Source organism: Rhinatrema bivittatum, chromosome 1 (assembly GCF_901001135.1).
Source record: "Rhinatrema bivittatum chromosome 1, aRhiBiv1.1, whole genome shotgun sequence".
Classification (NCBI taxonomy): Eukaryota; Metazoa; Chordata; class Amphibia; order Gymnophiona; family Rhinatrematidae; genus Rhinatrema; species Rhinatrema bivittatum.
The window spans coordinates 498598408-498612160 of NC_042615.1; the positions used below are offsets into that span (position 1 = coordinate 498598408).

The 13753-nt window shown below is 46.2% G+C and overlaps 1 protein-coding gene across 1 annotated transcript in view; it reads left to right on the forward strand.

The window, feature by feature from the left end:
- Nucleotides 1–13753, forward strand: part of ABCD1 (ATP binding cassette subfamily D member 1) — a 161642-nt gene that overhangs the window by 22931 nt on the left and 124958 nt on the right. The window lies entirely within an intron of this gene.

Consider the following 13753-nt stretch of genomic DNA (forward strand, 5'->3'; position numbering starts at 1 on the left):
AGTTCCCGATTGAGATGCTAAACCAAAAATAAATAAAATAACTGCATCTTTAACATGTAAATTGTGTAGAAGGAGGTTATATAAGACCAAGTATATGTGACTGTATTGTATGAGGGACCAATCCTATTCAAGGGATCTTTGTTATTGATTTACCTCTTCTCCATGGACAAGCACAAAAACAGCCACACAAGATGGATGATAACACATGACAGCACTAAGTTGTCATTTTTCTCTCATAGCTCAGAAAGTTCAACTTTTCTCTCTCAGTATGCATGGGCCTTCCTATGCGTGAGTCTTCTCAGTCTTTTTTTCATCTACGCAGTGAATGATTGGGAAATAATGGAAATTGTTATAAAGAATAAAATGTGTGGCACAAACAACTGACTTTTCAATACCTTAATCCACAAATCTTTAATCAATCAAAGAGTACAAAAGAAACATCAAAGGCTCAAATGCCTCTAAATATTTCAAAATAGTAACCCCATGGCCGTGTTTTGCACCAAGGCTGCTTCGGGGGACCAGCGGACATTCATATTGTCTCAGAAAAGCTCAGGAAACAGCAGATACTTCGAAGAGGAAGGAGAACTCAAACTGACATAGACTTTGAGGTATGTATGAGGTACACAGCAAACCTCTGAGGTGGGAGGCAACTTACCCGATCCCAACCAGGGATAAAAGCCTATAATAAAGACTCCTTTATAACCGGCATGTTAAACAAGTGCGTAATCCGAAGAAGGGAACTCACTGTTTTGACTATATCAAAAGAATTAGAACTGAGCCAAAGCGAGGGCAAGCAGGTGTTACTTTTAATTAATTCAATAGGATTAGTTATCCAGGTCTTGACGAACAGCATTGTTTGCTTACTACACTCAAATCGCTGTGGAATCCCTTCTTCGGATTACACAAGACTCCCCCAGTCCTCCGCTTGTTTAACACGCCGGTTATAAAGGAGTCTTTATTACAGACTTTTATCCCTGGTTGGGACTGGGTAAGTTGCCACTCACCTCTTCAAAGTATCTGCTGTTTCCTGAACTCTTCTGAGACAATATGAATGTTTGCTGGTCTCCTGACGCAGCCCTGGTGCGAAACACAGCCGTGTCGGGGTTACTATTATGAACTATTTAGAGGCATTTGAGCCTTTAATGTTTCTTTAATCAAAAGAGTACAAAAGATTTGTGGTTTAATGTATTGAACAGTCATTAGTTGTTCCACACATCCTCTTGTGTTTTTGACATTTTACATGTGTGACCTGTTTGTATAAAGAATAAAATCAAAGAACATTTAGATAGACGTGGTTTAATGGGACACAGCCAGCATGGATTTACCCAAGGGAAGTCTTGCCTCACAAATCTGCTTCATTTTTATGAAGGGGTAAATATGTGGGCAAAATTGAACCAGTAAATGTGGTGTATTTGGATTTTCAGAAGGCGTTCAACAAAGTCCCACATAAGAGGCTTCTAAGAGAACTAAAATTTATTTAGAAGCTTTTTTATACCGATATTCGTGGGTACATCGTATCGGTTTACATATAACTGAAGGAAAATACAAAAACCGGGCTGGGGAGGGGGAGCAGTGAGGAAATAAATAGAACCGGCGATAAAGGGAGAAAAGGACAGAAAAAAAACTAATGTAGTAACAGAACAAAGGTAAAACAGAGTATAGAGATACATGAACTAGCCAATAAGCACTATATACAGTATTGCAAATTATACAAGAAATAAATGGCAAGGTCTTATAAGAGCAGGGGATGGGGTAGGGGAGGGAGTGAAGGGGTGAGGGGGCAAAACGAGAAGGAGCAGGTGGGGAGGGGAAAAAAGGAAGAAATAAAGAGACTGGGACAAGGGAAGGCGAGAACAGCCAGGAGCTACTTGAGACGGGAGAGAAAGGACAAATGACCGGGGAGAAACAGGGGGGAGATAATTACCTTGCAGATAAACAATCTGAAATGGTACTGGAATTTGCGAATAAACAATAACATAACAATATACAATATTGAAGACCAAGAGATCTAGTATGGCAGTTAGTCTTGTAATAGTACAATGGAGCGATTAGGGGGAGGATAGGAGGCGCAATCCTTTTGTAGATTGCAAACTGGTTAAAAGACAGGGAATAGAGAAAGTAGGTAAATAGTGGAGTTCATCAGGGATCTGTACTAGGACCGGTGCTTTTCAATATATCTATAAATGATCTGGAAAGGGGCATGACAAGTGATAAGCTTAAATTTGTGGATGACACAAAATTATGTAGAGTAGTTAAATCGGGAGAGGATTGTGATAATTTGTAGGAGGACCTTGTGAGACTGGAAGACAAAATTTAATGTGCACAAGCGCAAGGTGATGCATATAGGGAAAAATAACCCTTGCTAGGTTTCCTCATTAGGATTTACCACCCAGGAAAGAGATCTAGGCTTCATAGTGGATAATACATTGAAATTGTCGGCTCAGAGTGCTGTGGTGGTAAAAAAAAAAAAACCCGTTAGGAATTATTAGGAAGGCAATAGCAAATAAAATGGGGGATGTCATAATGCCTCTGTATTGCTCCATGGTGAGATCACACCTTGAATACTGTCTGCAGTTCTGGTCGCCGCATCTCAAAAAAAGATATAGTTGTACTGAAGAAAGTACAGAGAAGGGCAACCAAAATGATAAAGGGGATGGAACTGTTCCTCTATCAGGAAAGGCTGAAAAGATTAAGGCTGTCCAGTTTTGAAAAGACAGCTGAGGAAACATATGATAGAGGTCTACAAAATCATGAGAGGATTTAAACGGGTAAATGTGAATTGTTGATTTACTCTTTCGCATAACTTCATGAAGTTAGCAGTTAGCTATTTAAAACAAATTTGAGAAAATTCTTTTCCACTCAATGCATAATTAAGCTCTGGAATTCATTGCCAGAGGATGTGGTTACAGCAGTTAGTGTAGCTAGGTTTAAAAAAAGGTGTGGATAAGTTCCTAGAGCAGAAGTCCATAAACTATTAATTATTAAGCAGCAGTAGTTGCTTGGGATTTATTTAATGTTTTGGTACTTGCAAGGTACTTGTGACTTGGTTGGCCTTTGTTGGAAACAGGATACAGGGCTTGATGGACCCTTGGTCTGACCCAATATGGCATATCTTATGTTCGGTGAGAAAATAATTACCAAAGTTACAGTACAGAAGGTGATGTGACCTGTGGGAATGTGGAAGATATAAGGGAATTGACCTGAAAATTGTAAGAAGATCCTAGATCAGAGATATCGGGAACACATTTTTTCATATTTAACATCTAGGAGAAAAAGATAGAATGATCAAAGGAGAAATTAGCCTGTAGACAATTTTTGAAAAAAGGTTACTGCAGATGAAATACTTACCAATTCAGTTTGCCTAAAAAGATCATGAAGTGAAACTAAAGATCACGGAAACGATTTACCATCTAGAATAATCACGGGAGAATTACAAGAGGATTTGCATCTGGGGATTGCTGTGAAAAAGCAATATTAGTAAAATACCTACCAAGTTAGTTTGCCAAAAATGGTTGCAAGGTTCGGCGGCATCAGTGGTTACGCGGTGAAATTCAGAATGCAGTGAGGGATTTAAAACAAACAAAAATGTGCCAAAGAAGGGCAACCAATCATAAGTGCTCACATGTTGAAGATTGGCCAAGCCAAAGAAAGAACCAGCAGACCAGTCAAAGAGGAAATGTAGCATGCTGGAGGAGTATCAAGCTGGGATACAGAAGGAAACTGGGATACCAAAAGAAATGTAAATGACAAAAAAAAAAAAAAACAAGCCTGACAAGTGTTCACAAGGAGACTAGCTGATCTGAGGAGGGGGCTGAGGGACCGATCAAAATTACTTATCGTCTCAAAAAATTACAAAAGGATTAGCAATTGGAAATACTGTGAGGGTTCCAAGTCAAAAATACGTCAGTAATTACCTGTTCCCAGTATTTATCCCTCTCCTTACCTCTCTCAGCATTCACCTTTTTCATGTCACTCTCTCAGAAGCATTCACCCCTCACGTTCCCCAAGTATTCATCCCCTCTTGCTCCAAGCATTCTCAACTCCCCCAAAATTCACCATTTCTCTCATTCTCCCCCTTTGCCTCACCACAAATCATTCTGGCCTGACTGGAGCTCTGGGTGACTCTCTCCTCCCCTCTGTTAGCTGAATCCCAAGTCCTGAAAACGCAGTATTTTGATGGGCTTGGGGCACTTTCCACTCTAGATTTTCCCCTCCAGACACAGTACAGAGAAGAACTCTCTACTGCTAGTAGTGGATAGGATGGGGTGGATAACTTTTCTTTGCTGACCTATGAGATTTAGCCTCCCTCCCTCTAATAGTGCTGCTGGGTGCAGACAGGAGGGGAAGGGCAGAGCGGGAATGAGCAGAGAGAATATGATAAAAGCCCTCCCTTCTGTTTTCACAGTAGCAGCACTGGGAGGATGGGAAGGGGCAGAAAGCCTCTTCTCTGCTTTGTTTTGCTGTGGCACTTCCTGATCCTGTCTCTCCCTTTTGCAGTGGTGCTCAGTTGCACGGAGACATGAGGGCAAGAACCATATTTTGCACATAATAGAGCTTCATGTGGCTCCAGAGTCATATATATATTTAATAGTATTTTCCTAGCGTGTAGCCAGATGGACTCAGAACAAGTGGGGTATAGTGTGCTCATGCTAGCAGTTGGAGACGGATCTGACGTCAGCACGGGTACATATACCCCCACAGGAAGTGAAGCAACTCAGTAATTTCCGTCTCCAAAGCAGTTTGGAGTGCCTGCACGCTCGCTGAGTGTGTTTTCCAATACTACTTCCTACTTTCCAAATTTCTCAGAAGACTAGCCCCGCACTCCTGCGGTGATACCCTCTGGTCCCTCCCCCAGTCGAGTTTCCCGAGGTGATTTCCATGGTCCCTCGGAGGTAAGAGCCTCGGTCCGGTGGCCGATTCGCGGCAGGGATCTAGCCCCCGAGCGAGAAGGGCTCGGGCCTGGCTGAGAGGTGCCTCGGTCCCAGCGTGGACTTAGCCCCGGGCGAGACAAGTTCGGCGGCTTAGAGGCAGCGGGTGCACTTCCTCGAGCGCGGCGGTGAAGGTATTTCCCCTCTCCCCCCGCAGCCGGAGACCGCCCGGGTTACAGCCGGGAACCGCCGAGGATCAGGTAAGGCGTACATCTCTTACTACAAATTTGGTCTCCGAGGTACGAGGATCGGCGGCGTTGCCTGCATGCAGCACGCCGTGGAGGTCGCCATTTTTTGTCTGCCTTGTTCAGGTATTGAGCGCCCACAGATAGGCGCACACGGATAGGCGCCTGTGGATAGGCGCACAACGCAGCATATATATATCGCTGAACGCATATTATTGAGCGCATATTGTTTATTATTGAGCGCATATTGCTGTACGCATATTACTGAGCGCATATTGTTTATTATTGAGCGCATATTGCTGAGCGCATATTATTCAGCGCATATTATTGAGCGCATATTGTTGTTGGGCTCATATTATTATTTAGCGCATATTGCTGACAGCATAAGCGCCGGCACCCTACATTCGCAAAACGCGATGGAACACTTAAACGCCCCGGCGTTTCCAGAGGTGGCACCTCCTGAGTCCGGCGTGAAAGCTCTTGGCCTGTGCTCAGCGTGCCAGCTTAGAGCCACGCAGAGCGAGGAGCCAGACTCCCTTTGTGCCCAATGTGAGGAGGCCGTGGGAGCCTCGGGCCAGGACCATTCTCAACCGAGGTTTACCGACAGTTCCCCAGGGGCCACCCCGGACCTAGCGGGCTGTCTCGAACAGCCAGGAATCCCGGTTGACCTGGTACCCCGACGGCTGGAGACCGCTTCCATTTCCTGGGTGGACTTATTTAAGGGGATCCACGCCTTTGTACAGATGCAGTCGGCTTCCCGTCCTGGACCTGTTGCTGCTCCGGCTGACCCTGCCCCCGGACCTTCTCGCCCTTATCGCGGGCACCAGCCTCCGGGCAGTTCGGCTCATGTGGACCCTGATGTCTCGGAGGACGAGTCCAAACCCCCCGAGGAGGGGAACTTCCCTCGGGGATAGAGCCATATCGAACTATGAGGCGGTTCTTTCCCAAGGAAGATCTCTCCGACCTGCTCTCAGTACCTGACGGAGTTGGCTATTCCAGGCCCCAGCACCATGGAGGCATCTACGCAGAACCCCCTGCTGGAGGGGCTTCGTCCCACAGCCCGCCATTTCCCCTTCCTGCAAGCAGCGCAACAGCTGATAGATTTGGAGTGGAATGCGCCGGAGGCCTCGTTTAAAGGGGTTCGGGCCCTGTCTGGCATGTACCCCCTGGACCCGGCAATCAAGGATATGCTGGCGTGCCCTAAGGTGGACGCCTTGGTTAGCGCTGTGGTCAAGCGCACTACCATTCCAGTGGAGGGGGGGGGAGCGGCCCTCAAGGAGGCTCATGACCGACGCCTGGACGCCATCCTGAAACAAACCTTTGAGGTGGCAGCTCTGTCTCTGCGAATCGCAACCTGCTGCACAGTGGTGACGCGTTCCTGTTTGTCACAGGTCAGGGACAATGCTCCGGCAGCAGACATGGAGTCAGCTCTCTCGTTCCTTACGGATGCCGCCTCCGACCTAGTCTGTACGACAGCCAAGGGGGTCTCATCCTCAGTAGCAGCAGGAGGCAGCTCTGGATACGGAATTGGTCAGCCGATGCTCTTTCTAAGACATGTCTCACTAGAATGCCATTCAAGGGTTCTCTCCTGTTCGGCAGCGACCTAGATAAACTGGCCAGCACATGGGGCGCCTCTCCAGTACCTCGACTGCCGGAAGACAGGTCCAAGAGGAACCAGCGCATCTTTCCGAGGCCCTCCAGAGGTAGAAGCTCCCAACGCTTCACTCCCTATAGGAGTCGCTACCAGGCACCTCGTCCTCAGGCCAGGAACCAGTCCTTTCGGACCAAGCAGCGCAAGAGGGGAGCCAGCTCGGGTTCAGGTCCCAGCCGCGCCTCACAATGAGAATCAGCCGATCCATCCGGGGGACGGAGCTATAGGGGGCAGGTTAACCCTCTTCTACCCCAGATGGGTCGAGATTGTCGGACCAGTGGGTCCTCGCCATCATCCGAGAGGGCTATTATCTGGACTTCCATCACACCCCTCCGGACAGGTTTGTGGAGTCTCCCTGTCCAATCCACAAGAAGGAGGCATTAGAAGTTACCCTGGCGAGGCTCCTGTCCTTGAAAGCCATAATCCCAGTACCTGCATGGGAAATGGATTCTGGGCACTATTCCATTTATTTCATGGTACCCAAGAAAGAGGGCACTTTCCGGCCCGTATTAGACCTCAAGTCAGTCAACCGATACTTAAGGGTCCCGAGGTTTCGCATGGAAACTCTGCGCTCAGTCAAGACCGCAGTACAGCCAGGGGAGTTCCTCACGGCCTTAGACTTATTTATTTATTTTTAGATTTTTATATACCGGTGTTCCTATATGAAATAAAGATCACATCGGTTTACATTGAAACAGAACATGAAAATTGCCAAAAGGCATTACATAGAACAAGGTTATGAAACTTGGAGCAGTGTACATAAGTTCAAAATTTAACAATAACGTTGTAACATTGATGACCAAAAGATAAAGGAGAAAAAAAAAAAAAAAAAAGACTTAAACAATTAAGTTGACAGGTCTTATTGAGCATAAAAATTATAACGTATAAGTGAGAAAGTCTCAAGTGTCCTGCAGCAAGAGATTAGATACCGAAGTAGGTAGTGGTATGGAAAATGGGGGTTTGTGAAGAAGATATGTTCTTGCTGGTTGGAGGGGAAAAAATGATGATCATGGTCCTGGAAAAGCTTGGCTAAAGAGCCAGGTTTTAAGTTTTTTTTTGAATGAAGAGTGGCAGAACTCAAGCCGAATGTCTGGTGGGAGCGCATTCCATTGAATGGGGCCTGCTGTAGATATGGCACGTTTATGATGCGAGGATTTTGTTGAAGGTACATAGAGTGTGCCTTTATATGCTCCTCTGATGGGTCTAGAGGAGGAGTGAGGGCGTAGTTGGTTACATAATTGAAGAGGAGAGATATTGTGAATGGATTTATGAATTACGGTGAGTACTTTATATAGGATCCTTTGCTTTATAGGCAGCCAGTGGAGGAGCTTGAGAATGGGGGTGATGTGATCTCTTTTATTCGTATTGGTAAGGATTCTGGCTGCAGAGTTCTGAGCATTTGGAGGGGTTTGATGGATGAATATGGAAGGCCAAAGAGAAGCGAATTGCAATAGTCGACTTTTGATAGAATAATGGCTTGTAGGACCATCCGAAAATCGTTGAAATAAAGAAGAGGCTTCAATTTTTTTAAGACTTTTAACTTATAAAAACAGTCTTTGGTGGTTGTGCTTATGAATTTTTTAAAATTGAGCTGATTGTCTAGCATGATACCTAGATCTCGAACATGTGGTGAGTGATTTAATATGGGAGTGGATGAGTTGAGTAGGTCAGCTGGGTTTAGAAGTTTGATGTTGATGTCTTGATTGATGATTAGGATCTCAGTTTTGTTGTTGTTAAGAATGAGGCAAAGGCTGGAGAGAAGATGATTGATCTGTTGCAAACAATTGTTCCAGTGAGCCAAGGTTTTTTGTAAGGATTCTGAGATTGGGATGAGTATCTGGATGTCATCCGCGTAGAGATAGTGAGTTAGGTTTAGTTTAGTAAGTAGATGACATAGAGGTAAGAGGTAAATGTTGAAGAGGGTAGGGGAAAGGGAGGAACCCTGAGGGACCCCCCGGTTGGAAGGGATCGGTTGTGATTCTTTGTTGTTAATCTTTACTTTGAATTGTCTATTTGCTAGGAAGGATTTGAACCAGCTGAAGACTGTTCCTTTAATGCCTATATCTGCCAGACATTTTAATAGAGATGAATGGTTGACAGTGTCAAAGGCTGCAGAGAGATCTAGTAGTATCAAAAGATGTGGTTGTTTTTTGTCCATATTAGATAGACTAGAATCGGTAAGAGAGATAAGGAGAGATTCAGTGCTTAACGATTTCCGAAAGCCATACTGGGAAGATACAAGAATGTTGTTTTCTTCCAAATATTCAGATAGTTGTTTATTGACTATCTTTTCCATAATTTTGGCGATCAATGGCAGATTAGCTATTGGGCGGAAGTTAGCTGGATCTGTGGTTGGAAGGTTAGGTTTTTTAAGTAGAGGTTTGAGAATGGCTAATTTAAGTTGGTCAGGAACTAGACCCTGGGAGAGAGAGCAGTTAATGATGTCTGCAATTGGTTTTGATATGGAGTTTCTTATTGCGATGAGAAGGATAGTAGGAATTGTGTCTAAGGGATGAAATGACTGTTTCATTTTTTTAAGTATGTTTTCTATCTCAAGTGCTGAAGTGGTCTTGAAAGTTTCCAGCGTTGTATTTAGTTGAGGTGAGGTAATGTGAGGGAAAGGGGGATATGAAAAAGATGATGAGAAAGAGATAGTCAGTTTGTCAATTTTATCCTTAAAGTATTCTGCTAGTTCTGATGCTTTGTTGAGTGCTTGATCATCAGGAATGGTAGGAGGTGATGGTTTAGTGAGAGCTGAAACGTAGGAGAAAAGTGCTTTTGAATCAAATATGAAATGATGTTTTGTTTTTTTTTTGAGAAAAAAAAAAAAAGAAGCCTACCTGCATATCCCGATCCATCAGGATCATCAGCGTTACCTACACTTCAAGGTTCCTGGACGACACTTCCAATTCCGGGCTTTGCCCTTCGGGTTAGCCACAGCGCTGCGGACCTTCACCAAGGTGATCATAGTGGTAGCAGCGGCGCTCAGAAGGGAAGGAATCCTTGTCCATCCCTACCTAGACGATTGGCTGATCAGGGCGAAATCCCGAGAGGAGAGCCATCGGGCAACCAACAGAGTGATCGCCCTTCTGGAAAGCCTGGGATGGGTAGTCAACCTAAGCAAGAGTTGCCTACAGCCTTCCCAATCACTGGAATACCTGGGAGTCCAGTTCGACACCCAGGCAGACAAAGTCATTCTCACCACCAAGAGAAGATTAAAACTCCAGACGCGTCTACGGTCCTTGATGGGAGCCAGCCGGCCCATAGCTTGGGATTATCTGCAGGTTCTCGGTCTCATGGCATCCACCCTGGAAGTGGTACCCTGGGCGCGGGCCCATATGAGACCACTACAATGCTCCCTTCTCTCTCGATGGAGCCCAAGCTTCCGGAATTACTCCGTGCATCTACTTCTACCAGCCAGAGTGCGGACCCAGCTACGGTGGTGGTTGCAGTCTGACCACACGAGCAGGGGGTCGAAGATGTCCTCCCCCACGTGGACTCTGCTCACCACAGATGCCAGCCTGAGCGGATGGGGAACACACTGCGAAGAGCTCACCGCCCAAGGGCGGTGGAACAGAGAAGAGTCTGGGTGGAACATCAACCGTCTAGAGGCACGGGCAGTCCGGTTAGCCTGCCTGCGATTTGCTCACAGACTGCGGAACAGAGCAGTCAGAGTGATGTCCGACAACGCCACCACGGTGACATACATCAACCGACAGGGCGGAACCAGAAGCCAGCAGGTGTCCCTAGAGATAGCCCCGCTGATGGCTTGGGCAGAGGCGAATCTCCAGGACATCTCCGCCGTCCACATTGCCGGAAGGGACAACACCGCGGCAGACTTCCTCAGCAGGGAAAGCCTAAATCCAGGAGAATGGCAGCTGTTCCCCACGGCCTTCCAGATGATTGTGGAACAGTGGGGGACTCCCGACATGGACCTACTAGCGGACAGGTCCAATGCTCAAGTACCCAGATACTTCAGCCGCAAGCGAGATCCGTTCTCTCACGGGATCGACGCCCTGGTTCAACCATGGCCTCCAGGGACCCTGCTATACGCCTTTCCTCCGTGGCCCCTGCTGGGCGCCCTTATACACAAGATTCAGCGGCACAGGGGCCTAGTTCTTCTAGTGGCACCAGACTGGCCGAGAAGACTATTGACAGGGGAGCCTCTTCCCCTGCCTCCGCTCAGGGACCTGCTACGTCAAGGTCCCATCTTCCACGAGGATCCAGCTCAATTCTCTCTTATGGTCTGGCCATTGAGAGGGCTAGACTGAGGAAAAGAGGTTACTCGGAGCCGGTGATAGATACACTCCTCCGAGCGCGCAAGTTTTCCACATCCCTCATCTACATAAGGATCTGGAGAGTATTTGAAGCCTGGTGCGACACTCATGGCACCAATCCACATGCGACCACAATCCCTATTGTTCTGGATTTCCTGCAGGATGGGCTTCAGAAGGGTCTCTCCCTAAGCTCCATCAAGGTTCAGGTGGCTGCGCTGTCTTGCTACGGTCCCAGAAGGGATGGCAAGACCATTGCCATGCACCCAGATGTTTCCCGCTTCCTGAAAGGAGTCAAGCACATTCGTCCGCTACTGAAGTGGCCAGTGCCCCTGTGGGACCTCAACATAGTTTTGGATTTCCTTGCGGGATCCACCTTCAGACCCCTCCGGGGCCTGTCTCTCCGTTCTCTAACTTTGAAGATGGGTTTCTTGCTGGCTGTGTGTTCAGCACGCCGCATCTCGGAGCTACAAGCGCTGTCCTGCCGTGATCCCTTTCTCAGAATCACTCCTGAGGCTATCCATCTTCGCACGGTTCCCTCCTTTTTACCTAAAGTAGTCTCACAATTTCACCTCAACCAAACCATATCCTTGCCAACCACGGCGGGTTTGAAGAAATCAGAAGAAGGGCGTTTGCTACGCCATCTCGACATCGGCAGATTGCTGCCCAGATACCTGGAAATGACAGAAGCAGTACGAAAGACGGACCATCTGTTCGTCCTTCACAGCAGGAAGAGACAAGGAGAAGCGGCCTCTCGGCCAACCATCGCCCAATGGATCAAAGAAGTTATCAGAGCGGCCTACGTAGAGGCCGGGAAGTCACCGCCTCTGCAGGTCAAGGCTCATTCTACTAGAGCGCAGGCGGCCTCTTGGGCAGAATCTAGGATGCTGTCGCCCGCGGAGATATGTAAGGCGGCAACATGGTCCTCCCTCCATACCTTTTCCAGATTTTACCGTCTGGATGTCCAGGCCAGGGAGGACTCAGCATTCGCAAGGGCAGTCCTGAATGGACCTCGGGCAGCCTCCCGCCCAGTCTGGGAGTAGCTTTTGTACATCCCATTTGTTTTGAGTCCATCTGGCTACACGCTAGGAAATGTTGAGATTACTTACCTGATAATCTCCTTTTCCTTAGTGTAGACAGATGGACTCAGCATCCCGCCCGGCTGCCGGTATACATGGGTTTCACCGAAACAAGGTAAGCCATGTCATTTTCTTACATAAAAGCATCCACCCTATCGGGTGTCGACGCCTTCCGGTTGGGAACGCTGGCGGTCTCCAGCTACTATCAATCGGTCAGGGGAATCCTGTTTCACTAATTCATTGATCGGTCAGTACACATATATCCATAACAGCTTTTGCAAGGAAGATTACTGAGTTGCTTCACTTCCTGTGGGGGTATATGTACCCGTGCTGACGTCAGATCCGTCTCCAACTGCTAGCACAAGCACACTATACCCCACTTGTTCTTAGTCCATCTGTCTACACTAAGGAAAAGGAGATTACTTACCTGATAATCTCAACATTGTTTATCATTTTCCTGATTAAAAATTGCTTTGAGTGATTTTTAATCGGGCAAACTTTTCCACCAATTCTGTTAATAGCAAAGACAATTTTGAAATTAAGGGAGGTCAAAGGAATGATGATCTTGATAGCACCCTGCTGGCCTAGTCAGAGTTGGTTCCCTTGGTTGATCAGACAGGCAACAGGATACATCTCTAAAGTTAACGATAATTCTGAATCTGTGAACTCCATACAAGGGAACAGTGCTGTATCCCAGTCTCCAGTCTCTAGCATTGATAACATGGATGCTGAAAGCAACATAATTGAACAATTTAATTTACCACAAAGAGTAAATGAAATTCTAATGGCATCCAGCAAACCTGGTACAAGAAAATCCTATAATTTCATGTGGAAAAGATTCACTAACTGGTGTACAAATCAAAGAGCACACTTGTTCACATGTTCAACTTCGATGATAATCCAGTACTTACGTCGCTTTACGGACTCTGGACTAAAAACCAATTCCATCAGAGTACGTTTGAGTGCAATAGCAGCTTATCACAGCATGACTGAGGGAGAACTAATTTCTCAGTAACCATTAGTGGTTAGATTCATAAAAGGACTGTATAACCTTAGACTGCCACTAAAAGAACCTATACCTCAATGGGACTTAAATATTTTGTTGACACAGGTTATGAAGCTGCTATTTTAAACCAATGTCTACTGCAGATTTGAAGTTCCTGGCATGGAAAACCTTATTTCTAATAGCAGTCACATCTGCCAAAGAGCAAGTGAATAACAGGCATTAGTAACATGATATTCAGATATTCAAAAACATACTCCTTAGAACTTACCCAACGTTTCTTCTGAAGTAGTGTTACAATTTCACTTAAATCAAGAAATGATACCACCAACATTCTTTCCTAAACCACATGCGATGACAGCTAAACAGACATTACAAACACTGAACTGCAGTAGAGCCCTCTTGTTTTGTTTTACTTGGACCGAATGCAAACACTCAGAAAATCAACCCAGGTTTTCATACCATATGACACAACTAAAAAAGGAGCAAGAAGTGTTTAAGAAATGATTGTCCTTACAAGTTCGTTAAGAACATAAGAAAATGCCATACTGGGTCAGACCAAGGGTCCATCAAGCCCAGCATCCTGTTTCCAACAGTGGCCAATCCAGGCCATAAGAACCTGGCAAGTACCCA